This window comes from Microtus oregoni, unplaced genomic scaffold (assembly GCF_018167655.1).
Source record: "Microtus oregoni isolate MIOR12 unplaced genomic scaffold, Mior012 000009F_ref0000495, whole genome shotgun sequence".
NCBI lineage: Eukaryota > Metazoa > Chordata > Mammalia > Rodentia > Cricetidae > Microtus > Microtus oregoni.
In genome coordinates, this window is record NW_024543068.1 from 40700940 (window position 1) to 40726062 (window position 25123).

Genomic DNA, 25123 nt, shown 5'->3' on the forward strand with positions numbered 1-25123 from the left:
TGGATGCTTTCCCTCCCTGTCCTGATGATGAGCTCGGTTACTCCCTTTAAATCATCCCGAGGATTATACTACTCTCTCCCAGTGTTCCTTATTAACATAAGAACCACGCCCTCCTGACGCTCCAGCACCCCATCCCCCCACCTTATTATTTATTTATCCACTCTGTCTATACTGTTCCTTCCCACTAGAATTTAAATTCCGGGAGGGCAGGAACCTTTGTCTTTTTTGGCTAGTGGTGTACCCCAACATGTGGAACAGCCTCTGGTAGATAATAAAGACTTCTGACTGAATCAGTCAACGATTTTATAATCCAATAATCTTCCCCCAGGCCAGAATCTGCCTCTCATTGAGTCTTTGGGAATCTCATGACCTCCCTGATGCCCTGTGCCTTTTTCTTGACTCTATAATGAAGCCCAGTGTGGGAGAAGAACTGTACCCAGAAAAAAAAATTCTGAGAAAGCCTAAACCACCCCAACCTCACTTGTCTCTTGGGCCCTGTCTACTGGAGGAAGAAAAAATGGTACCAGAACATTATTAAACACCTTTTCCTTCTTTGTTTTCTGCACCAACACTAATGAAATCATCTATATAACTAGAGCAAAGGGGTGGAGGACCAACACACGACTCATCAGTAGTGATGAATAACTGCGTGGTACATTTTCTAACACTTATTTTACTGAGATGAGTTTTACACATAGAGATAATGGCAGTGAAGCCTGCCTCGGTCCTTGAAAGGCTCACTCAACAGTGAGCAAGAAAATGCCTACAGAAATTTAGTGGAGCGAGACCTTCATGAGACACAGCACAGAACGTTCTTTGTGCTTCTCTCCAGAGATGGCAGATGAGGTTCCCAAGCACAAGCACGGGGTCTTTCTTCATCTTCTGCTAGTCTCCTTCTTCTCAGATTGGATCTAAAGAAGGGCAGGGGTCTCATGGGAGAGTGAAAACTGACTCTATTTCTGGCCTCTCCTTTCAAACCCGCAGGATCTGTTTACTGGTGTGGCGCAGTTAGCCACAGTATTTTTCTACCAATCGGTTTTTAAGGTGAGAGAGAGTTCCTTTAAAAAAAAATTTTCAAAAGAAGCCGAGCTCTTGGTTTTCCATGTCCTGTCCCCGTCTAGTCAGAATAATGTAGAAATAAAACAAATGAAACCTCCACGGTTCACAATGACCCATGGGCAGTGCCGCCTTCACCCTGGGCCAGCGAGTCTATTTGCACAGCTGATTTGAGATGAAAAGTGAGATGGTGTGAACACACTGTACCCTTTGCCCTGAGGAATATTTTCTGAGCCGAGTCTGACTGGCCTTGAAATTCTTCACCAATTCAAGAGGGCAGGCGTTAGGCTTCTAAGGGGCCTAAATCAGGTTTCCATAGTAGCTTGGTCAGACAGCAGACCTTTTCCCAAGAGTTGGGCAGAGCTTGTCAATAAGGCTGGTGTGAAAACAAAGCCAACAATGGGGCCTTGTTCAGTTTAAGCTGAGTCATGAAAATCGTGTGCTAAAACCATCTTGGGAGAGAGATCTGATTGGTAAAACAACAGCCACTCAAGTTGGAAGGCATTTTTGAAAGGAAATGTTAGCCTCTGAATTCTGAAAAGTGTTCGAGGCAGTGAGAGATGGAGGAAAAATAATCCCGTGATGCCACCCTCTCCACCTCCAGAGCCAGTTTCAAAATGAGCTCATTATCATGATTTATAGCAGGGTCTAGTCTTTTAAGTCCCAGTGGACAATCTGTCTGGCATCATGGTCCCGTTTGTGTGATTCATTTTTTAGAAAAAGGCAGTTTGTCAGGCCATTAAAAGGTAGAACAATTAATTACTTTTATGATAGTTGGTTGCCTCCTGGCCTCAGCTTTGCCTTTTGAGGGGAGCATTAGCACTCATGCAGTAGGGCCTGAGACCTCTGTCCCAGCATGTCAGAATGCTCTCTGCGCATAAGCATGGGCTGTCCGGAACCTGCAAAAATGCAGCCCTTATTCCACTGGGTGTCTCAAGCTTAATACTGTTCTGGTCTGGTGTTGACAGCAGCCTCTGTCTTCCACTCTAGGATCCAGGCACAGCAAGCGATTGTTCAAACCAATCTGCACTGCCATTACACCAGAGGTCACCATTCACGCCATCCCCTAGATACACACAACAAGAACGCGTTCCTGAGGACAGAGCTATTTTCTGTGCTGCTTTCTCGGTAGGCCAGCGAGGGGTGTATGTGGCCGCAGAGTAGTTGAGGGGCTTCCAAGACGATCCCGATGCCACCTACCTTACAGGAAAGTCAGGTGCCATGGTGGTCACACTCAGGCTGACTTCCATTTCTTCACCATCTTCTTGCCGCTAGGTTTCCTTGACTAGGAAAAGTGGGGAATTGCTCTTCCCCTTAGATGGCCTGTTGTTTACTATAGCTATTATGGCAACAATTGCTGGGTGGATTCTCGTTCTTTGAGGTTTTGCCACGATGAAGAAATCAAATCCCTTTATGAGTATGATCTCACTAGTTTCCATAATGATATTTTTGAGATGAAGGAAGAACCAAGACCTTTGATGCTGTCTCTGCAGATTGGAGAAATGAAGCAAGATACAGGGAGGCCACAGAGGAGCCAGCCAAGCTAGAGCTAAGACCCAGGACTGTGATTCTCATTTAGTGCTACTGGGACCTGAACATGGTTCTCCATCTGAGAGGCATAAAAGGAGTGCAAAAGGACCAGCCAGGGAAATGTGAAACTCCAACTAATTCCACAGAATTTTAGCAGCACGCTTTCGTAAGTTTTAACTGCAGCTCTATGCCTGACAAAGCATATAAACCTGTGGTGGTCAGCTCCCTATATTTGTGACAAAACATTCAAGAAAGTGATGTGGGATTCCCTTCTGTATGCTGTGAATATGATTGGTTAATAAAGAAAGCTGGCTCTGTCTCCTTTCATCGCCTGATGAAGGTTAATATTCATGAGGATGCCTATGTGTTTGTCTTTGGACTCACCTTCTTATTTAGCTTCTCTAGGAACATGAATTATAAGCTCAATGTCCTTTATTTATGGCTAGAAACCAAATATGAGTGAGTACATCCCATGTTCCTCTTTTTGGGTCTGGCTTACCTCACTCACTTAGTGTTTTCTATTTCCATCCATTTGTATGCAAAATTCAAGAAGTCCTTGTTTTTTACTGCTGAGTGCACCCACACACTAAGACAATGGGGATGTTCTATTGGGAACTCACCAAGGCCAGCTGGCCTAGGTCTGAAAAAGCATGGGATAAATCCGGACTAGCTGAACATAGCGGACAATGAGGAATACTGAGAATTCAAGAACAATCGCAGTGGGTTTTTGATCCTACTGCACGTACTGGCTTTGTGGGAGCCTAGGCAGTTTGGATGCTCACCTTATGAGACCTGGATAGAGGTGGGCAGTCCTTGGACTTCCCACAGGTCAGGGAACCCTGATTGCTCTTTGAGCAGATGAGGGAGGGGGACTTGATCGGGGGAGGGGGAGGGAAATGGGAAGCAGTTGCAGGGACGAGGCAGAAATCCTTAATAAATAAATAAATTTAAAAATAAAAATAAATAAAAAAAATAAAGAAAGCTGGCTTGAGCCTATGGCAGGGCGGAGAAGAGGTAGGCGGGGACAATGGAACTGAATACTGAGAGAAAGAAGGGCAGAGTCAGAGAGAAGCCATGTAGCCCACTGAAGACAGAGCTGAGGACTTTACCTGGTAAGCCACACCCATGTGGCGATACACAGATTAATGGAGATGGGTTAAATTGATATGTAAGAGTTAGTCAATAAGAAGCTAGAGCCAACGGGCCAAGCAGTGATTTAATTAATATAGTTTCTGTGTGATTATTTCAGTTCTGGGCAGTGGGAACCAACAAACGGCTCTCTCCTCCTACAAGAAAGGGAACCCAGATAAGGAGAGATTTATCATCCTTATATTTTCAGAGGTCTCAGTCAGTTGGGACCACAGGCTTGAGCCTGTGTGTGACTTCATGGCAGAAGGAGTCAGTCAAATAGAGCTGCTTACTCCATGGCAGCCAGAAAACAGAGACAGAAGTCAGGGGGGAGTGGATGGAGACACAGCTTGCCCTTCAAAGGAAGGCTCTCAGAAGAGATGTGTTTCCTCTAGTGGGGCCCTGTCAGGCCCCATCATCTCTGACTATCCCACTCCGCTGTGAAACCATCCATGGATCAGTATGGATGGGGTGACGGCACTCTTCATCCATGCCCATCTCAAAGCTCCAGCTCTGAACGCCACTGCCAAAAGGTCAAGACTTCATGAGTTTGGGGAAAACTTTCCTGCTCAAATCATAACTAAAACAAAGAAAATAAGACATGGTACTCTAACTGCTGAAAACTGCTGAACCAAAGTAAGAGATAGTTGTTTGGTTGGTTAGTTGAGGTTTTTTTTTGTTTTTGTTTTTGTTTTTGTTTTTTTTTTTACAAAGGTTGTATGTATGAGTAATTCTGGGGCATCTAAGGCTACACAGACACTCATCAGCTGCTTTTTCCATGTAGATAAACCTGAAGTCTATATCCTTCAGTGCCATCTTCTTTGACCTCAACACCTGGGGTCAGTCCTATGTTACTCTCACGGCCCCATCCCTCTCCGGCACAGCCTGCTCAGTATGCCGTCTTCAGTAAGGGGTGGGTTAGGGTGGGGGAGGAGTAGCTGCCGAAACCATAGCAAAAAAATTTACTGAACGATATAGGAGCACTTCTTGGGATTAAACCTGAGAAGCCCTCTGAAGATTTATTGGGACAATATTCTGCATTCCCCCTGCTTCGAGAGAGTTTGTTTTGCTTTCTGCATCTACTTTGAACTCTACAGATTGCTTAGATTATTTTTTTCTTCTAGCCCCAACCATTTGGCTTGCTCTAAAGTCCACTCCATTGCCAACTCTACAGGATTTTGTAGCTAAACATCAATTATCACCTGAACACAATTACTGAGCTTCTTAATTCAGGTTACTGGAAGGAAATTACATTGCCTGAGCCCAAGGTGTGGATGAGTTGGCTCCTTTGACTCAGGCTTCTGTCACTTGGTGGTGGCTCTCATGTGTGATACAGAAGTGGCCCAATAGCTATGGTATTAGACTTTTTAAAGCCGTCACTAAAGATCACAGAAGATTATATTTTTAAAGAAGTTTAGTCTTACTGCAAGAATAAAATATAAGCATCTGTGCTTTCAAAACAATTGTCAGATATATTTAGAGACTTCAGTTTCCCACACCAAACAGATAACTATACCTGACTTACAGCACCATTGAAATGAACTATACCGTTAAACAAAACATATAAAACAACTGTTTGTGGAAATGCAGGGGCACCGCAAGACCTAGCTACTAAGAAAAGAAAAGAAAAGTTGTGCCAACTTTCTCCCTGATACCCTTTCCTGCTGTGGCAGAGGGAGAAGGAGCCAGGAAGAGATTATAGTTCTGACTGTTCAAATGGCTGGGACTTTTGATTCCAGGGACCCAATAAGCATCTATGCAGAGGGACACACCAGAGTTCAAGCAGGGCTCCAACGTGTGTCCTTAGTAAGGGCTGAGATGCACTTGCTTAGAGCAAGCCTTTTTGAGACTTGGCAGAAATTGGTGCTGCAGGGTGTGAAGTGAGTGGTCACCCCGGGGGTACGCGGTCCTCAGATGTATGTGGCTGTTGTGGTCTGGAGTCAATTAACACTGCAGTGAGACGACTTGGGAAAAGTGTCTCTGCTTTAGAAATAAGAACCTTAAGATCACATCATATAATCCAGGCAACCTTAATTTACATCCAAAATATATCTGCCCTAACAAAGCACAAGACTGAGCCTGACAGACTTAGAAAGGATCAAACTTCTAGGCAAAATCGACCTCCTTTGCCTGCTACGCTTAGGATACAGTCCTGAGTTCCGATCACCACACTATGCACTGTGAAACAACACTAGGCACACAAAGATATGGGGGAGAGAGAGAGAGAGACGCAAGGCAACTCGGATGTTGAAATGACTAGACAAGGACTGTCAAGGAGGTGTTTCAAATACATTGATGAAAGACAGTTAAAATGAATAAACAGATATGGGGCTCAGTACAGAAATGGAACATGTGAAGAAGGAGCCAATGGAAAGCCCTGAAGTGCAGGTGCAATCATAATGTGAAAACGTTACCAGCTGGGTTTAGCTGCAGACTCATGATCAGATGGTATGGCTAGTCACCGTGAGGGAAGGTAGAAACCATCCAACCTGAAGAGATTTTAAAAAAAGAAAGAAAGAAAGAAAACTCAGTGAATGTGAGTTCTGCGGTCTAACATATACAGAGTGCCCTGGGGGAAGGAAAGAAGGAACTGAGCAGGACGAGGTGTTTGGAAGAACACCAGCCGAAATTCTCCACGTGTGGTGAACAGCGTCAGACTGTAGGTCCAAGACACTCAGGAAGCAGCAAGTGGCACAAGCGAGAGAGCAGCTATATCTAGGAACTTCATAGCCAAATCAGAAAACAGAAGGTAAAGAAACAATCATAAAAGCAAAGCAAAAGGAGACCAGAGAGATGGCGTGGTGGGCAAGAACACTGGCTGCTCAGGGGACCCGTGCTTAATTCTGAGCCCCTATGCGGCAGCAGCTCACATTCTAACCACCCACAAGTCTGGTTCAAGAGGACCTCACACCCTCTTGTGGCCTCTGCTGGCACTGCACACACATCGTGCACAAACACACGTGCAGACCAAACACCCACCCAATTAATTAATTGAAATCAATCAATTAATTAATTTTTAAATCAATATTCTTAAAAGCTAAAAAAACAAACAACAGATAAACAACAAACAAAATCCCAAGAAACACTCCTACTGTGGTCCAAATGTTTGTGTCCCCTCTCAAATCCACGCTGCAACAGTCCATTTTGGGATGGTCTTTGTGGCTGGGTCCTTTGGGAGGTAACTGGGTTGTGAAGGTGGAAATCTTAGAACAAGATGAATGCCCTTATAAGAAGCAGGCATGGCGCAAGTTCGTTTTCGTTCTATCCCGTGAGGACACAACCAGGAACCAGGTCCTCAGCAGACAGAAAACAGACAGCAGACAGTCAGATGGCAGAAAACCAGACAGCAGACAGCAGAGACAGCAGACAGCAGACAGACAGCAGACAGCAGAGACAACAGACAGACAGCAGACAGCTGAGTCTTAAGAACTTGGACTTCTTAACCGCCAGAGCTGTAAGAAGGAAATGTCTGGTTTTAAGCAACAAGCCTATGATAATACATACATCAGCGGAAACTGATGAAGATGGGAAATGAGATAAAAATGGAATTTTATTAACTGAGGTTCTCATATTTTACATGAAGTTGTGTCATATTACTCCATACATATTGGGATACATTAAGAATTCATAGCCAACCACGGTGGCACATGCCTTTAATCCCAACACTAAGGAGATCTGGTAGGCAGATCTCTGTGAGCTTCAGGCCAGCCTGGTCTTCATTTCCAGGTCATCCAGAGCTCCAAAGTTAGATTATGTCTCAAGAAAAAAATTACAAAAAAATTCACATTGGAATTTCTAGAGTAATTGTTAAGTCAGATACAAACAATAGCAACAGCACGCACATGTGAGCACGCGCGTACGTGTGTGTGTGCGCGCGCACACACACACACACACACACACACACACACACGTCTAAAACATAAGTAGTATAATTAATGGAGTACTAAAGAGTACATGAAGCTGGGCAGGGGTGGCACTCCAGGTCAGGTTCCATAGCTACTGAGAAACACTGTCTTGAAAAACCAAAAAAAAAAAAAAAAAAAAAAAAAAAAAGGCAGGAAAAAAGAAATAGGAACAAAACAAAGATGATAGATATTTTGCTAGTGGTTATATTACATGTCAGTGAGACTATTCCAATTAAAGGGAGACATTAAAAGGTGAAACCCACGCACTGCCAAGAAGAGATCAGCTGACCCACAAATGCAGATTTAAGTAGAAGGCGAAGTGTACATTGTAAACAGGAAAAAAAATGGGGAGGGGGTGGATCCACTGTGGCATTGTAATATCAGACAAGGTAAGGAGATTAAAAAGAATGTTTTTTAGTAAGTTTTTAAGTCACTGATCAAAGATACATAGAAATCTTAACTTCAGCCATCAAATTACAGGAAAGCAACCATACAACATGTATAAAGTTGCAACCAGCAGAACTATAGGGGGAGGCAGATCATGGGAGCTGGAAATGGCGGTGCTTGCTCAGTAACTGACAGAACAAGTTGACTAACCGGGGCAAGGAATATAACAACACAACCTGAGTCAACTGCTGTTGACAAACAGCCTGTCCCTCAGAGGTTGGTATATAGCTCAAGGGGAGAGCGCCTGCCCAGCACATGCAAGACCTGGGTTCAATCCCCAGCACCACAGAAGTACTCACAGTGGAAGAGTAAAGATTCGCTTTCTCAGCACAGAGCTCGCCCAGAAAAGATGGCACAATAGAGCCATAAAGTGAGTCTAAATAAATTCAGATATCTGAGCTCTACCACAGCAGGCCCGGTAACCACAGGGAACTAGACTGGAGACATAAAGAACGACATGCATGACATGTTCAAATGTTTTGGGACTTTTAAATAACCCTAGCTTGAAGAAGTCATTAGGAAAATTAGGAAATATTCCAAATTTAATAATAGTGGAGGACAACCCAGAGAAATGTGTTTGCTGCAAGAAAACACACACCCCAAATTTAAGCTTATTTTAGAAAAGAGGAATTCATTTTCTTGACATTTTCCTAAATTTCAAGATCTCAGTTTTCACTTTGTAAAAAAAGAGAAGAAAATTCTGAGCAAACCGGAACTAAGAGAAACATAATACAAACCAATAAAATAGAACAGAGCAACAGTTGAGAAAAAAGATCAAGGGGAAAAAGAGAAAATAAAAAGAGTTAACGTTAAGAGTGAAAGAGGATGACATCTGGGTCCTACACACTCAGAGACACGCAGGACGGCATTCTGAGATGTTCACACTGGGTCCTACACACTCCGAGACACGCAGGACGGCATTCTGAGATGTTCACACTGGGTCCTACACACTCCGAGACACGCAGGACGGCATTCTGAGATGTTCACACTGGGTCCTACACACTCCGAGACACGCAGGACGGCATTCTGAGATGTTCACACTGGGTCCTACACACTCCGAGACACGCAGGACGGCATTCTGAGATGTTCACACTGGGTCCTACACACTCCGAGACACGCAGGACAGCATTCTGAGATGTTCACACTGGGTCCTACACACTCTGAGACACGCAGGACGGCATTCTGAGATGTTCACACTGGATCCTACACACTCTGAGTCACGGCAGGACGGCATTCTGAGATGTTCACACTGGGTCCTACACACTCCGAGACACGACAGGACGGCATTCTGAGATGTTCACACTAGTGAATTCAACAATGGAGAAATCCTGGAGAAATTCCTGGAAACACTCAAATTATCAAAACAAAAACCAGAAGAGAAAAATCAGATAGCTTGATGCCTGTTAAAGAAATGTACTTTCTAATTAAATTTTTTCTCACAAAGGAAACTTCAGTGCCAAAGAGTTTTCAACACATTCTCTTAAGCATCTATGAAGAAATGTTACCACACCAAGAACTTTTTAGAAAGAGGGGTTTGGATTCCTACCATGTCCCCCACTCAACTTGCCTATTGGCCTGCATAGAATCCGATGAACACTTGATTATCAACTTAACCAAATGAGACGCTAGCGGCAGCAGCTGTTCCAGATGCATTCTCATTGCTTGAGCACATTAACACCACCCCTGGTGCCTGCGTACCACTGAGCAGGTTGTCTGGTCATCCATGCCCGCAATAAATAAGACGGTCAGAAGCACGTTCCCTCCATCTAGAAAGTCTAGCGCTGCACCTTCACTGACACCCTGCAGCCACGTTGATTCTCTAGCCCTATGTCAAGATTCAGTCCGTGAATAACTTGGTATCTTCCTCTTCCAGAAGACACCACATGGGTTCATGACACTGACATTAGGCCGACTTGACTAGGCTACAAGTAACTTACTGGGAAATAAAACTGACAAAGATTCAGACATCTCTGTGAAAAATTTAACAGTTCGGTGGTGTGGAGCACATTGAAATGTTCCTCCAGGGGTGAAGGATAGGGGTGAAGGATAGGGGTGAAGGAAGTTGATGTTCCTGGCCACTTCTACAATCACAATAGAGGCATGCACATACTAGATCTCATTGGATTACACGGGCAACCTATTCCTAAATTTGGTGAATTCTTCTGTCCAATAACTACATATACGAAGACCTTAGTGAGTGGGGATAGAACAAGAAGAGGCTCTGTATTAGGTCCAGGCTACTACAGAAGCTGCATTGCCACTCGGGCCATCTCATAAGTGGATGACGCCCTGGTGCGTGAGGCTTTAGTGGCTCACAGAAATGCTGTTTGGGGGCTTTTGCAGGCCCTGGTAGGCAAACCACAACCCAGACCCTAAGGAGCTGGAGTCTCGGTGTTCTCTGTGGATTACTACCTTCTTTTTGAGAAACAACTTTAGCTTAATCAAGGGCCATAGTTACTAGAGGTGATGATTTACCATACCCTACCCACCTTCTCATCGGGAGCCAGGTGTCGTCAGCCTTATCAAGCTGTTAAGCGCAGAACACTTACTTAACGGCACGCCATCACTGCAGTTTGGTTTCTGGTGTGTGATAAAATATCAGAACTGAAAGTGACTTGAACAGAAAAGGTCCAAGGTCCATTGTCTTACAGGTTACAGCCCATCACCAAGGGAAGTCAAAGCAGGAATCTGGCACAGAGTCACTGAGGAGACCAGTGAGGCGTGCCGCTTACTGGATTGCTTGGCTTCCTTTCCTATACAGCCCTGTACCTGCTGAGGGATGGCACTGCCCACAGAAGGTGGGGCCCTTCTATATCCATCAGTTACTGAAAAAATGTCCCACAGGCGTGACCACAGGTCAACCTGATGGGTATAACGTTTAATTAAGCTTTCCTCTTTCCAGGTGTGTCAAGCTCACAACCAAGGTCAGCTTCCACAACTGTGAATTGCATGGGAGAATACCTACGGCATTGCTCTTGAGTGGTATCTAATGGCCTCGTATGAACCTCAGCTCGCACTTCCCTTTCTGAGTAAGAAGAACACTGAGAGTTTCCCCTTGGTGCTCTAACTATCTTGGAAGTGACGTGAATGAAAAGTTGGCAACAAGGGAGCTCAGGGTTGAGATGGGTAGGTGATCTTCCCTGAATGGGCAGAGAAGGTAAAGTCATTTGTGTTCCTTGTGATCGCTTCAAAAAGGATGATCTCACAAGAGGGTTTTGGCAGTGGCTACATGACACTTCTCAGGGGGTACAGGTTTGTTTCTTCCCCAAGCTGTATGTTCGAAGCGTTCTTGGACAGAGTAGTCATGGCACAGGGGGTAAGACTACATGGGATCAGCAACATGGACTTCTAGTCTCTGCTGTCAGACTGTGCCAGGCCTCCTTAGCCTTACTTCCCAGGGAAAGGTGAGTGTGCTATTTGCCTGTTCCACAGCCCCCACGATGCAGGACAATCAGACGCAATAGGGAGTCAAGTCAAAGCAGGAACTCAGCTTATTACTGTGAGTGTCAGCTTTTACAGGTTAAGTGACATCATGTGTTGTGGGGGTACCTCCAGCCATTGAGAGACAGACAAGCCCTCCCTCTGGCTGGAGGGGCGTCTACCTAGATTTTACTGTCTCAGCCTCACTGGGTAGCTTTGAGACTATTCTTCAAACTCAAGCCAGGCTTTTCTCTGTCCTTCAGGCTTCAAGGTATAGGCCCTGAGATAATTTTGGCCCAACAAATCTGGACACAGTCAGTGTTGAGCATCAGATAGGCCACAACAGAGACTGAAACTGTTAATATGTACTGTTTCCTGGGGCTATTAGCCAGAGTGATGGTTTAAATATTTATGGCCCCAATAGACTCATGTTGTTTTGAATGCTTGGCCTATAGGGAGTGGCACTATTAGGAGGTATGGTCTCGTTCGTGTAGGTATGGCCCTGTTGGAGGAAATTTGACACCATGGAGGTGGGCTTGGAGGTTTTATATGTTCCAGCAATGCTCAGTGGGGGACAGTTTACTTCCTGTTGCCTACAAATCCAGATGTAGAACTCTCAGCTCCTTCTCCAGCACCATGTCTGCCTGTACACCACCATGTCCCACCATGTCAATAATGGACTAAACCTCTGAAACTGTAAGCCAGCCCCACTTAAATGCTTTCCTTATAATAGGTTATGCTTATGGTGTCCCTTCACAGCAATAGAAACCCTAACTAAGGCAGTCAGTTGCTTTGTTATGTGAACTACTTTGACCATGGAAAGATCAGTGCTTGGTTCCTACTGGAATCAGGTCTTCCTATGCTATGTAGGTTGTCTACAACATCTCTGATAAACCTATCATCTGTAAGCTTACCAAATGCCTCATTCGCCATTGTGATATTTCACACAATATTCTTCTGATCAAGGAACTCACGTCATAGCAACAGACGTACAGTCACAGTATCACGGCCATGTCATGCCCTGTCATCCTACAGGATAAAAGAATGGTAAAACAGTCCTAGGGGAATTCTTCCACAGCACAGGCTAGCCAACAATGCCTCGTGCCCCTCGAGCAATGCCCTTTAAAAGGCTACCAAATGCACTGAGTTGGCAAGGAATCTATAACGCTCCTTCTAACACAGTTAAGACGCATAGACCTAGGATCAGTAAGAGAAAATGAGGACCATTTGCCTTAGAGAGCCACTAGGAAACATTCGTTTCTCATTCTTGTGACCATACGCTCTGCTGGTCTGGAGTTTTTGGATCCAGTGGGATAGAAATTATACTGGCGTCTGGCCAGTTTGGATTCCTCATTCCTCTCAGTCAACAAGCAAAGAAGAGGACTAACTGCACTGGCTGGGAAGGTTGGCCCTAATTTCCAAGCAGAAAATTAGTACGGTTGGTACCATACGAAGGTATTCAGGAAAAGCATGTTAGGAAGTCCTTAGACTGGTTCTGAGTAATACCTGCTATAAAAATAAATGTCTGTGTGCTCCTAGATTCATATGTTCTAAGCCATAATCCCTAATATAGAAGCGTTTTGAAATGGTACTTTTGAAAGGAAATGAATTTGTTAGGGCTGAACTCTTGGGGAATCAGTGACCTCCCGTGGGAGACGATCTCACGTTCTGTATGTGAGCATGTGCGCATGTGTGCATGTAAGCAGAAGGCACCAATTGCAAGTCAGGAAGAGGACCTCGACTGGAGCCAAACTGGCCAGCCTCTAGACAGGCAAAAAGCTTCTCTTGTCTGAGGCACCCACTTTATGACGCTCTGTTTTAGGAACCTGGGAAAATAACAACCCCTATTCTCTGAACGCAGTTACTGGATGGAAAACCACAGCAACCCTGCCCAGGAAACACTGCTAAGCAATGGACTGACAGCCCGAACCCTTCAGGAATAAAAGTGGGGGTCACCACACTAGGCAAACCCCACATGTACTGGCTGACGGCAAAGGGAATGTAGAAACGGTGGTGGAAGGCAGTTATCAGTCTCATCCATTGCTACGTGACAGACTACAGTAAGGGCTGTAATTATCACGAGTAGTTCTTTCTTGCTTTGTAATGAACATTTTTATGTACAAAACCTGGTTTCCTTCCGCCTCTGAGCCTCATATCACCTAACAGAAGTTTCTAACCTTAGTTAACTTTATATCACAGTATTTACATTATAGACCATCAAAGAGAACAGTGAAGATCACTCTAGGCCTTTGCACCCTGTCCTGGATGCAAGTTTGTGCTTTGGTTCTGCACAGAAGCATTGTGCCATATTGTATAGAGTACGGCCCTGTTCTTGACTCTGGCTATTTAACTGTGACTGGAGGAAATAGGTAGGGGTGTAAGTTACAGGGCCAGCTTGAGCGGTCAGTTTTATCATCAGCTCCATTCGGTCACTGAGGTGTTACTAGAAGGTATCTTGTAGATACTGGTAAGAACTACGAGTAGTTGGTTTTAAGAAGATCTGTTATCTGAAACAGCCAGTTGGAAAAGTAACATCGTGGTTTCTCTGGGAAAGAGAAAGTCTGTGGAGTGGCACTCCAGCTTCTGCTCTGGTACCCAGCCTGCCCTGCCTGGTGGCATGCGCACACCAGGGCTCTTTACCCATGCAGCATCAGCCAGTACATCCTGAAAGTCAAAGGCCAGAATTTCCCATAAACATAAAAATTTAAGAGCAATAATACATTCACGACTGGAATTAAAGTGAAGAACTTGGAAGTCAGTCATTGAAATTCATTACTGTAGCTCAATAAAAGAGAAAAGCCATACCACTGTCTCAATGGCACAGAGAATCACCTGACAAATTCTCTATTTGTATGTGGTAAAAATTTTCCATAAATGAAAGAAAACTAGAAGTGAACTCTCCTGAGGATGGTAAAGAATCTCTATAAAAACTACAACAAACGTTATACTTAGCACCGAAGCGCGGGCTGCCCCAGCTGAGGATGAGCCTTAAGCTAGGGTGTATATCTCATTGTTTATAGTCATCACTGAACATAGAGGCTATAACCAGTGCAATAAAGCAAGAAAAGAAATATCATAAATAAATTTTATAAAGGTAAAACCATCTTTTTAAATATATAGCAGGACTACTTATGTTGAGTCAAGACTCTACCATTTAATAGCCTAGTGATTTGATGCTAAATATGTTTTGTAGTAGCCTACACTATAAAATAATGACACCAGGTTAGGAGTGTGGAATGAACTAATACACACGTGGTTAGCATTGTGTGGGGCTCAAGGTGCATTTGTGTTGATAGTACTGGCAACTTAAAATGATTCTATTTTAACCAGAGTTTATATATTTTTTGATTTGTAAAAAAAGTTTTATTTTGTTTATGAATTTTTACATTTACATTCATGAAGAATCAGTTTGCAATTTGTGCTGTGTTTCAGTTTCGCGATTTTCTGGTCTTACAAAGACGAGTTGGGAATATGTCAGTCAAAGCTGCATTAGAAAAAGAACACTAGGATACATGTTGCAAATGTGTATGTCTGTAGGTAGGTATTTATGGGCACAATACATATTTTACCCTCCTTTGATCTATCAGCCAACTTTTGGATCGATTTTATTCTTTGGCTCATTTTTTGAGATATGGAGACAGAAAGGTTCAGCAATCTGCCCCAGGTTGCATTGCTTACCATTGGCTGGGGTTAGGATATCATTTCCACAGCTTCCTAGCCATGTACAAAATAGCTTCCGACTGACCTCTGCAGATTGTGTTTAGTCTTTGTGTACAGTTAGAATTAGTCACGAGCATCATCCTAACTTTCCAAATTAACACTGCACACATGTATCAGATGAATCCAAACTGTTGCTGAAGGCAGGGGAAGAGAGAGGAGGGAGGTCTCTCTTCATTCCAAGTGATTTGGATCGACACCAGATGTCAAGATTCTGCTCTGGAGATAATTCAGGACCTGTTGTAAATGAAGTCTTACCACACGCAGTGTCTAATTTTTGCTGGAAATCAAGGAAGCAGCAGCTAAAACATGACCTGTCTCAGAGCCTGTACAAAGTCACTCTGCATTGCTGTTGCTCACATTGGCCCAGAAGTATTTCACTAACTGCACACTTGCTGTAGATGCTCTCCAGTTACCATAGAAACTCCGGAGGCAAAACTTGTTTTTAACCCTTGGACTAAGTTTGCTACCCAGCCCTATAGCTCTATTTAAAGATTCCCCGTGTTATTTTAAACTCTTCCCTTTCTGCTTGCTTGTTTTCTTCTCCTGCTAGACAGCTCAATCAAGCTCTTCATGACCTTCAAACTGCCACTTACGTGATTTTCAAGGCCCAGCTCCTGAGGGTGGAGGGCTATAGCCAATGCTTTTGTATGTTTATCAGTGAAACAGACTTGGGTTACAACAGATTTTCCTTAGGTTGAGGTTTCACTTCGTCAAAAATAAGATGAATTGTCTTGTTTCTATTCTCTCTGTCAAAAGAACTTCCCAGCCAGCCCAGGTCTTCGTAGGCCTTATGAGTCCCCAGCCAACTCCTCAGACGAAGTTAAGTGGGAAGTGTCTGCTTTCTAGAAGCCCTGAGTCTTCCTGTCCTCCCACCAGTCCAGGCCTTGTGGAGTTGCCAAAGACAGCACTGAACTGTGCTGGTCTCTATGGCTTCCCTTCCCTGGGGGGTGCGTATGTCAGGGTACTTCACAGTCAGTGAGCCCCCACGATGTGGACTCTTGAGTCTCTCCCCCACCAAGGTGGCATCCTCCCAACACTGTCCCTCTGTTCTCCCGCCTGGTGTCCACATGGAAACTCTCATCTGCTTGCAATTGTCTTGGTTCTGCAGGAGAGAGGTGGGTGTCAGACAACCGGGTGTCATTTGTTGGGGTCATTCAGGGTCTGACCTTGGGCTGGTTCAGATGGAAGGTTGAAGAGCAGATGTTGAACATTTCTAGAAGCTAAAGGAACCTGAGGAGTGTGAAAGGATTGATACTGAGATCTTCATATATGGAGTCAGGTATCACCGCTGAGGGCAATTTCACATAAATAACCATGCTTCCCCTCAAAGACAGAGCCCAGTCTTCCAGAGGGAAGGTAGAGGCAGGGCCTCTGAGTTCAGGGCATTCCTGCCACTCCATCTGGCTTAGTCTCTCAATGTGAGGATGCAAATTCGGTATGATAGCCAACCGAGAGGCACCTGAAGCTACCTTCAGGTCACACTGCAAGGGTGCTGCCCACTCATGGGAGCTCTTCAGAGCCTTCACTGCCCAACAGCTCCAGAGAGAAGCCTGGCGGCTCCCGTCAACATGGCAGAAGGAAAGGACTGCTCTGTGGTTACCATCGAACCCCTGAGATGCACCAGCTCATCAGTAAGACATCCCCAAGAGATGAAAGGACCTGTGGGTTGTCAACACAGTCCATGTCTCCCTGCAAGCACGGCTGAGCTGGCCACTGTGGGTGTGTACAGCCAGCTCTGGGCTCTAGGTGTGTCTGAAAAGCAGCAACTGCAAGGACAGTGCGTCCCTCGGCTGTTAGATCAGACTCCATTCTCTTATTTCTGGGTCCCTGGTGCTCTCGGTATCTCCAGCCACACAGGAAAAGCCAGAACATGGTAGATGCCATCTTAATGTGAACTAACTTTTCAGTCTTATTTTTTGCTATAAGTAACGGGCTCCTTTTTAAAATAACATCTTTATTGAGATACACTTCCTATACAATAAAAGACCCTCCTCTCTAACCTTCATAATTTAGGGGAACGGGTAGAAAAGTGATTAGAGCCTTTGCCTACCTTGCACAAAGCCTTGGAGTTTATACCCAGCTCAGCTAGTGTCTGATTCAGTGGATTTTGGTATTTGAAGAGATGGGCAATTATTTAGAATATTTGTATCTCCCTAGTCTAAAACATTCTGTAGCCATTAATCCCAGCTCCCCACTCTTTTCCCCAAGGCTTTAGGAAGCAATGGCCTGTGTTCCATTCTCAACCACCACTGGATGGTTTTCACATCTCTCTGCAGAGGAACACAAAGTCGAATTCCCAGCAGGACCAGAGTCTTCAGCAAGCATTCCTGTGCTTTCCAGGGTCTAGCAAATCCATTCTCATCATTCCTATCGTTTAAAAGAACAGATGGCTGCAGCCTTCTCCAGGCCAAGGCTGTGTCTCCGTATTGCCAAACATGCTGATGAGCGCTGTAACTCAGCCCAGAATCACTGCAAAACAAATGTGAAATACCTGGACATCGCCAGACCGATCCAGGCGTTTCCCAGCTTCCTCATCAGGTCACAGCTGCGTGGGTGACTCCTTCTGACCCAGTGACTCTTAGCGATGGCATGCCAGATCACGCAGGGGTCAGGACTGGCCTGAGAGGGCCATGCTGATTACAGATGAAGCTCCCAGTATGGAGGGGTGAGGCTGGAGCCTGAGGTCTCAGGCGCAGGGAAGAGGCTGCTCATGAGCCAGGTAGACGGCTGAGCATTGCCCATGAGGAGTAGGGAGAGGCTGCAGCATGGCCCGCATGAATTGCTGCCATCTCGAATGGAAATGGCGGCCAGTTCGGGGGGCTGTGGATTGGAAATGCTGTGAAGGCACAGGGGATCCTCGCTACTCTGATCTGAGAATCACGGAGGGAACACAATTGGGAGGATGTCGATGTTCCCTAGCAGCTGAGCCTCTTTAGAAAATGAAAAGGAGGGAAGAAAACATTTCCATTTCCAAGAACACCATAGCAGCTTCCCTTGGAGGGAGCTGCATGCTACATCTAGAGGACTTGTCAGCATGTGACTTTTCCAGCCCGGAATACGAGCTTTCTGCGAGGAGAGTCTGTGTCATCTCGTTCCATGTGCTTGGCGTATAGTTATTACCGGGAAAGACTTACTTATTGGGCAAAAATTTCCAAGTGCCTATTTCTAATATTTTCCCACAGAACTCAGCAGCATGAGCAAGAAAGAGTATCCTTCCTCGCAGAATGACTGTATTAAGAAGGGCAGTGATAATAAAGTGTAAATGTGTACTTTTAAGGATGCTATTCTTATCAGGGGGAGAAACGGTGCCGGGCAATGCATCCAAGAGGAAAATCTGTGAGCTGAATAAAGATTTTTAAAGCCACAAACCCTCAGTCTAAGGTGGTTAGAAGCGGGTTCTTGACGCCAGGACAGAGACAACAAACACCTGGGATACACATAGCCCTTCTACACCTAGGGCAGCCCCTGCCATTCACATCAGGCTGTTTCTGTGTGCCACCAAATCCAGGCTCAACTTTAGGCTCTTCACTAGCACTACTTCATGAGGCTAATCCTGGGTAGTTGATAGAATACACACATGGTAACTTCTCAGCCATGAGGAAAGACAGGGCCATGAAAATCTGTGAGGCCATCTTGGGTGGGAGGTGGGGGGGTGGGGGGATAGAAGTGGGATTGGCCTTAAGAGGCACCTCCCGGACTAGTTGAGATTCAGACTCTTGTCTGCACGCAGAGCGACTTCATCCGAACTCAAGGACCGGTGCTGGGGTTGGATCTGAGACCCAGGCAGCCGAGGGACCTCAGACAGCCAGAGTCTAAAAGTCAGGTGACCCAACAAAGCCAGTTATCCCCACACCTGAGAGCGGAGGAGGAGGCAGTTAGCTGAAGAGGACATAAACAGTATTCATTTCTTACCAGCTGGGTGAATAATTGCATCTTCCCAGGAAACCTGCCTCGGAAACAAGCTGCCTGTTCTGAGGATGCGCTGCCCATGCAGAAACCCAGGTGGATACAGTTTGATAGCACCAGCTGCATCGGCCCTGTGACACTGGAGAGGATAGACCCAAGAGGGAAGGGTCCCTGTCCCAGAGCTGGGGAAGCAGATTTAGGGAGAGCTCTTTCTTCTCCTGACTTCCAAGGAGGGGACAACAGAAAATTACAGTGACTGGATTGCATTTCAGGAAGCAGCAGACAGCACACAAGATGGAGGTCTCACAGACTCTATGCTGAGGGACACTGCAACTGTCCTGGTGTGAAAGTATACTCTGTGATGTTCACATGGCTTTAAAAATCCAGCCGTGTAGTTCTCAGACCTGAGTCAGCCGTAGGATGGCCCTTTCTCTGGCCTTTTGTGTGAACCTGAAATGTTTACACCCATCTTCAGCCGGGCTCTGTAGGACACGGGGTTTTGGTTTCTTTTGGGGTAGAAGAATGGAAAGCCGGCTACATGCCTGCTCCTCTGTTGTACAGCGAGCCAGCTGAGATCAGAACAGGGGCTCCCTTTGTTCAAGATGCTCATCCTGCTGAGCAGTGCTGACTTGCCCAGGCTGCCGGTAGAAAGGCTGCTACATCCTTGACCGTCTGAACGTCTAACAGTGACATCATTGTAACCAGAACAGCCCCGAAGAGAAGTGGGCAGGAGCTTCCATGTGTCTAATTTTTATGGAATTTTGCCTCTAAGAGCCAGAGTATTTTCTTGCCTTACAAAGGGGGGACTTGATAAATGCAAGCTTTTAGTGTTGATAACATCCTTCCAATACGCACGCTTGATTGAGCATCAGAAGACCAGTGTATGGGATATGGGCATAGCGTGCATACTGCTGCCTCCGGCTAGGGACAGGATAATGAAGGGAACACTCAAAAAGTGGGGATAGGCACACTGATTCCCCCCAAAAATCTGCTCCACGCCAAGCCCCTGACTTGTAAATGGAGATGAGTACATCTTGAGGAGAGTTACAACCATTTTGCTGCTACGTCATGATAGCACATAAGTCTACTGAGCAGTGGGCATTAAGGTGAGATTAAGAGGAAGTTAAGCCATGGTGGCGACAGCATCGCTACCATTGGGGAATGCTCCCAAATGCCAGCTAAGCTGGTTGCTTGATGAACTCCCTTCCTAGCTCAGAAAGCCCAAGGTTGTCTCAACCCACTCCCAATCTCCTTTCCTTCTTCATGAGGTCTGGACCCTCCTGCAAGCTGGACTCAGCCTCTGGCATCTTCCTCTGCCAAGCCCTATAGTTTGCCAGGAGGTCAGATCCAAAACACTATTGCAACAGCAATAGCAAAGGCTGAGCAAACAGCTCCAAAACGACGATGAAAAACTGAACTATGGAAGCAGACAGCCTGTCTGGGAATTCCACCAGCATGATAAGTTATAACAACGAGGCTCCAGGTTTCCAGATCAGGAGCCGAGCTGGCAGGGGAGGTGCAAGGGTCGCCAGGACAGTCGCCCTCTCGGTTTCTGAAGAGTGATGACTTTTATATTAATATGAAGATTTCTAAGACCATGGAAGAAAAGCCACGGGGAGCTAGAGAGATGGCTCAATGACGAGAAGGACTTTCTTCTCAGTCAAGAGAACCCGAGTTCAGATCTTAGCGTCCACAGTGGGAGGCTCACAGATTTCAGTAACTCCAGCTCCAAGGAATCCAATACCCTCCTCTGGCCTCTGAAGATACCTGCACCTGCATGTGCATACATGAACACACACACACACACACACACACACACACACACACACACACACCCCAATAGTAAATAAAAAAGGAAAACCATTGGGAAAAAATGTGAAGGCAGGGCTGCAAGGCCAGATGACTTCCAAAAGCTGTTACATTAAAAAAGTAAGGGGGAAAATGCATAGCTCAGTAAAAAACAATACAAAAATAATAATAAACTTTTCTGTACACCCTTCAGCGAGGTTCTGCCTCCCTTTCAAAGTACCTGGTTTTGTGCTCAGACCAGAAGGGACTCTAAGTTCTGCATGGCAACAAGAGTTCAATGACCCTTCACCCATTACATGAGATAGTGTTTCGTTGTTGGCAAAATATGCCTGAGACAGACAAGTTAAGGAAGGAGAGATTGGGGGAGGGGGAGGAGCTCGTGGTTTCAGAACTTTCGGTCCATGCTCCATGGCTTTTAGGAGTGTTCTCTGAGCAAGACTTCTTAAAAGGAGACCCCGAGTGCACTGGCTCAGGGCACCGGGAAAAAGAAAAGAGGGTGTTTTATAACAGGCAGAGAGAACGTCATGCCAAAAGGATGTATATGAAGAAAACAGCTCATTTCATGGTGGCCAGGAAGCAGGGAACAAAATAGGTAGGGCCCAGGTACAAGAAATAACCCAAAGGGTTCTCAGCTCCCAGCGACCTTCAACTCGGCCTGCTTCCCTAACAGCCCACTCAGCTATGAACTCATCAATGGATCAATCCACGAACTCGGGAACAGGCTGTGGACACTGGAGCTTGAAGGATACTTCCATCCAAACTGTCCACTGCCTACCTGGACATAATACTGGTACCAAAGGGATCAGGTGGCCCCTGTGCTGGAGAAGCAGTAGCTTGTGGGGTGAGCAGGAAGTCCAGAAGAACAAAGAACAGCAGAAAGACCACTGTCACTAAGCCTCCCTCCTCACCAGCCATCCCCGTCACAGACACTGGTTCCCTGGAGCAGCTTCTTGTAGTTGGGGAACTTGCAGCTCGGGCTTCTAACATGCATCTCTAGCAGAGAACCAGCCTGCTGTGTCTTCAAACTGTCTTTCTGGTTTAACTTTCCTTCTCTTCCTCTTCCTTCATCCCTTAGTCTGGGTTACACCATCTCATTCTGGGATGCTGACAATGGTCACAACATGACATTCTCAGGACAGCCATCTCCTTTCTAGTCTTGTAGAAACTCTTCCTAAACAGCTCCAGAAAAGCATTAAACTCTCTTATTCTCAGAGTATCTGAAGCTCAGGCCTCTCTGGCTTCCAGAATCTTCCAAACAACCTAGCCCAACTTCTGGTGCTCGTGGGAGCTCTGGACTCTTCATCCACAGCTCCTCCCTGCTCCTCTGCCTCAGGCTGTAGTTGTCTCTGGATTCATTTCTTATCCTTTCTCCCTGCAAAGCCCCTCTCACTCTGCCTACTCAGTTGCTTCTTCTTCAGGCCCACCTATGGCCTCCTCAGTCGTCCTAGGCCTCTGGGATCCCTCCTCTAGCTGAATGTGGCTCTCGCGAGTTCCCAATTGTCTCCTCTGCCCAATTAGCAGACAAGGGATTGGAAAGCAGGGTTTCCCTCCACCTGGACTCCCCAAAATCAGGACAGAGCATCATATACGGATAGGGGAGGGTCACAGTTCATACTTGTTGGTTTTTCTGAAGTCCAGGGTGGTCTTGAATTGCTGCTAACTCATACCATAAATGCCTGCTGACTGTCACTTATGCCCTGTGGTCTGTGTCAGATCAGGATCTGAAAGAGACAGTCAGAGAACGCTCTCAGATTGGTGGGAATGAGATAGACAGATTAACAAGCAGTTCCAGGCCAGGATGGCCTGAGGGTACCATGCTAGGGAACAGATAGCATGCTACAAAAGACCATAATGAAGGCACCTAACATAGTTAGGGACATAATGGATGGGCTTCTCAGAGTAAGTACTTTTTAAAATAAGAGAAGGGTATCTTAAAATAGCTAGAGGAGTTTTAACACAGTTTGAGCCTTTGGTAGGAAAATACCTTGATATTTTTCCATCTGCGTAAGACTTTTATGCTGTAAGTAATTAGTAAATGATAATGTAATTGCCTGTGTACACCTATTACCTAGACAGACCTATTTATCCATCTGCCTATATATTCTCCACCTTGATCCAAAAGAGATACCATGACTTAAGGTCATATCTTGCTTAAGTAGAAGTCATTCGGGAAACTGAGTCAGCTGGATCCAGAAAGCGCGAGTATGGAACAGAGATAGAGAAAGATGAATTAGCCATATGTACACCAAGAAGACCTGTTCACTTGCTAATGGGACCACAGTGAAAGCCTGGGGGTGCATTTTTGGTAAGATCTCTGTAGATTTCCTGCTGAACCGCCTGAGCTGTTTGGGGTGGCGGTGCTCACAAGTGGAGGGCGGGGAGGAAGAGGGGGGAGAGAGGAAGGGCCTGGATGCTCCCGTACAGAACGCTCCTCCTGGCCACCGGCTCCTTGAGCACCAGAGCTATTCATAGCACTTCCTTTTCAACCAGAATGTGGGAACAATCTGACTGCCAAGCTATTATGAACAAAACCAAGAGGCTGTCTCTATACAAATCCACACTCCCTTCCTATTTCAGGGAGCCAAAGGGCTCGGGCCCATCCCAGCTGGGTCTTCGCACGTGCAGTAATCTGGGCAGCACATTCCCCAAATAGAGAGAAGGCAGGATTTATGGGCCACTCATTTCCCTGAACTCGGAGTCATAGCCTGGATGTGCTGGTGCTTTATTATGCTGCTTCTGGGTTATTTATTTAATATTGTTTCATTAAAATTTAAAGAACACAACTGGTTTTGCAAATAAAACATGAAATGCCAGAGTGCAAAAATGGATGGTTAAATTCAACAAATGCTTCCGGTTTCTGAAGGAACTGAAGTGCGGTGTCTGTTCGTGCGGGAGGATATATCATGTTCTGTGACTAAAGACTTTTCTGGTCACATAGAGACCAGTGAACATGGAGGCATGGAGCTCCCTAGCAAACTGAGTTCCACCATAATCCATCAAAACACCACAGCTTTCCAATCCTGTGCAGAGCAAGTGGCCAGACGTCAGCGCCTCATGCTAAGCATTCAAAACAAGATCTCTCCTCTGTTTTCCACGGGGACAGCAAAAGGCTATGGAACACACTCAAGGCCTCAGAGCTATTGATGGGTTTGGAAACAGGAAGGCCCTGGCTGCGGTATTCAGCCGCGCTAAATGGCCAGCATTATCCACAGCCCTGCGACATGAGTTAATTGTGCTTGCTGAGCTTTGACGCTGGGAACACTGGGAAGGCTGTGTGTAATTAGGAGCTGGCCTAATGAGAAGGGCCTCGCTCACACCACATGCCCAGTTTTTGTCCTCAAAGGAGAGTGCCAGTCCGAGGAAAGGGGAGCCTCCAAGGAGAGGCACTTACAGAGAATTCCGAGGATGTGTGATGATCTTGTTACAGCGACTTTGGGGGTAGAGAAGAGATTCCCAGGCAGGATTTAGGCCGGGACACTGGCGAGTGACAGACCAGCAGAACTCTGTTGTCCCAGTTGTGCATGGCGAGCTTCAGGCTCTGGGGCAGAGAAATAAGATGTGCCTTTGTAATAAATCCTTCCTGGTCCGGTGCGAATGGCTTCCAGGTACTTACAGGGCTCAATGGCCGAGTATTTCATCTTCTTCTGCGTTCTGCACAGTAAACAACATAGGCATTGTGAGGCTTTTCAGACTTAAGATGAACCTCATCCAGGTCGGCTTCAAACCCTGAGGCCCATTGTAGGACCCTTCCTTATAAACATTAATAAATGATTCCCTTCGCTCTTTAGGAAAGCAGAAATCGGTCTTCTTGATGTCTTGGAAAAGCCTCATGATGAGGAGAGTTTGTGGATTCTTGGCACAGCTCAGATATGAAATAAAACCCCTCTGAACGGAGGGCCTCACTTGCTTTCATTTACCAAATCACAAGGCTTCCTTAATTTCTCTCACCTTTATCTTGCTTCTTTATTTTCTTTTTGAGACAGAATCTCTATGTTGTCCAGACCAACCTTGAATTTACAATACCCCTGACTCCGTCTCCAGTCTGTTGGAATTACTGGCATGGGCCACCTTGCCAATTCATGTGTAATTTCTTGACTGTCCAAACACATCATTCTCTTTTACAAAGATCCCCGCAGTCTGGCCACATCCAAACGGCCTTGCTCTCCTGCTTTCAGCCCTGGATGGTTTCCAGTATGGCCTCC

At 45.7% G+C, this 25123-nt stretch overlaps 1 long non-coding RNA gene across 1 annotated transcript in view; it reads right to left on the reverse strand.

The window, feature by feature from the left end:
* The window catches only part of LOC121452088, a 103599-nt gene extending 79260 nt beyond the window's left edge, over window positions 1-24339 (reverse strand). The window contains exon 1 of the long non-coding RNA XR_005974812.1: window positions 24313-24339. This is a non-coding gene — a long non-coding RNA (uncharacterized LOC121452088). The remainder of the gene's footprint in view (window positions 1-24312) is intronic.
* Between the last annotated feature and the right edge of the window lie 784 nt (window positions 24340-25123).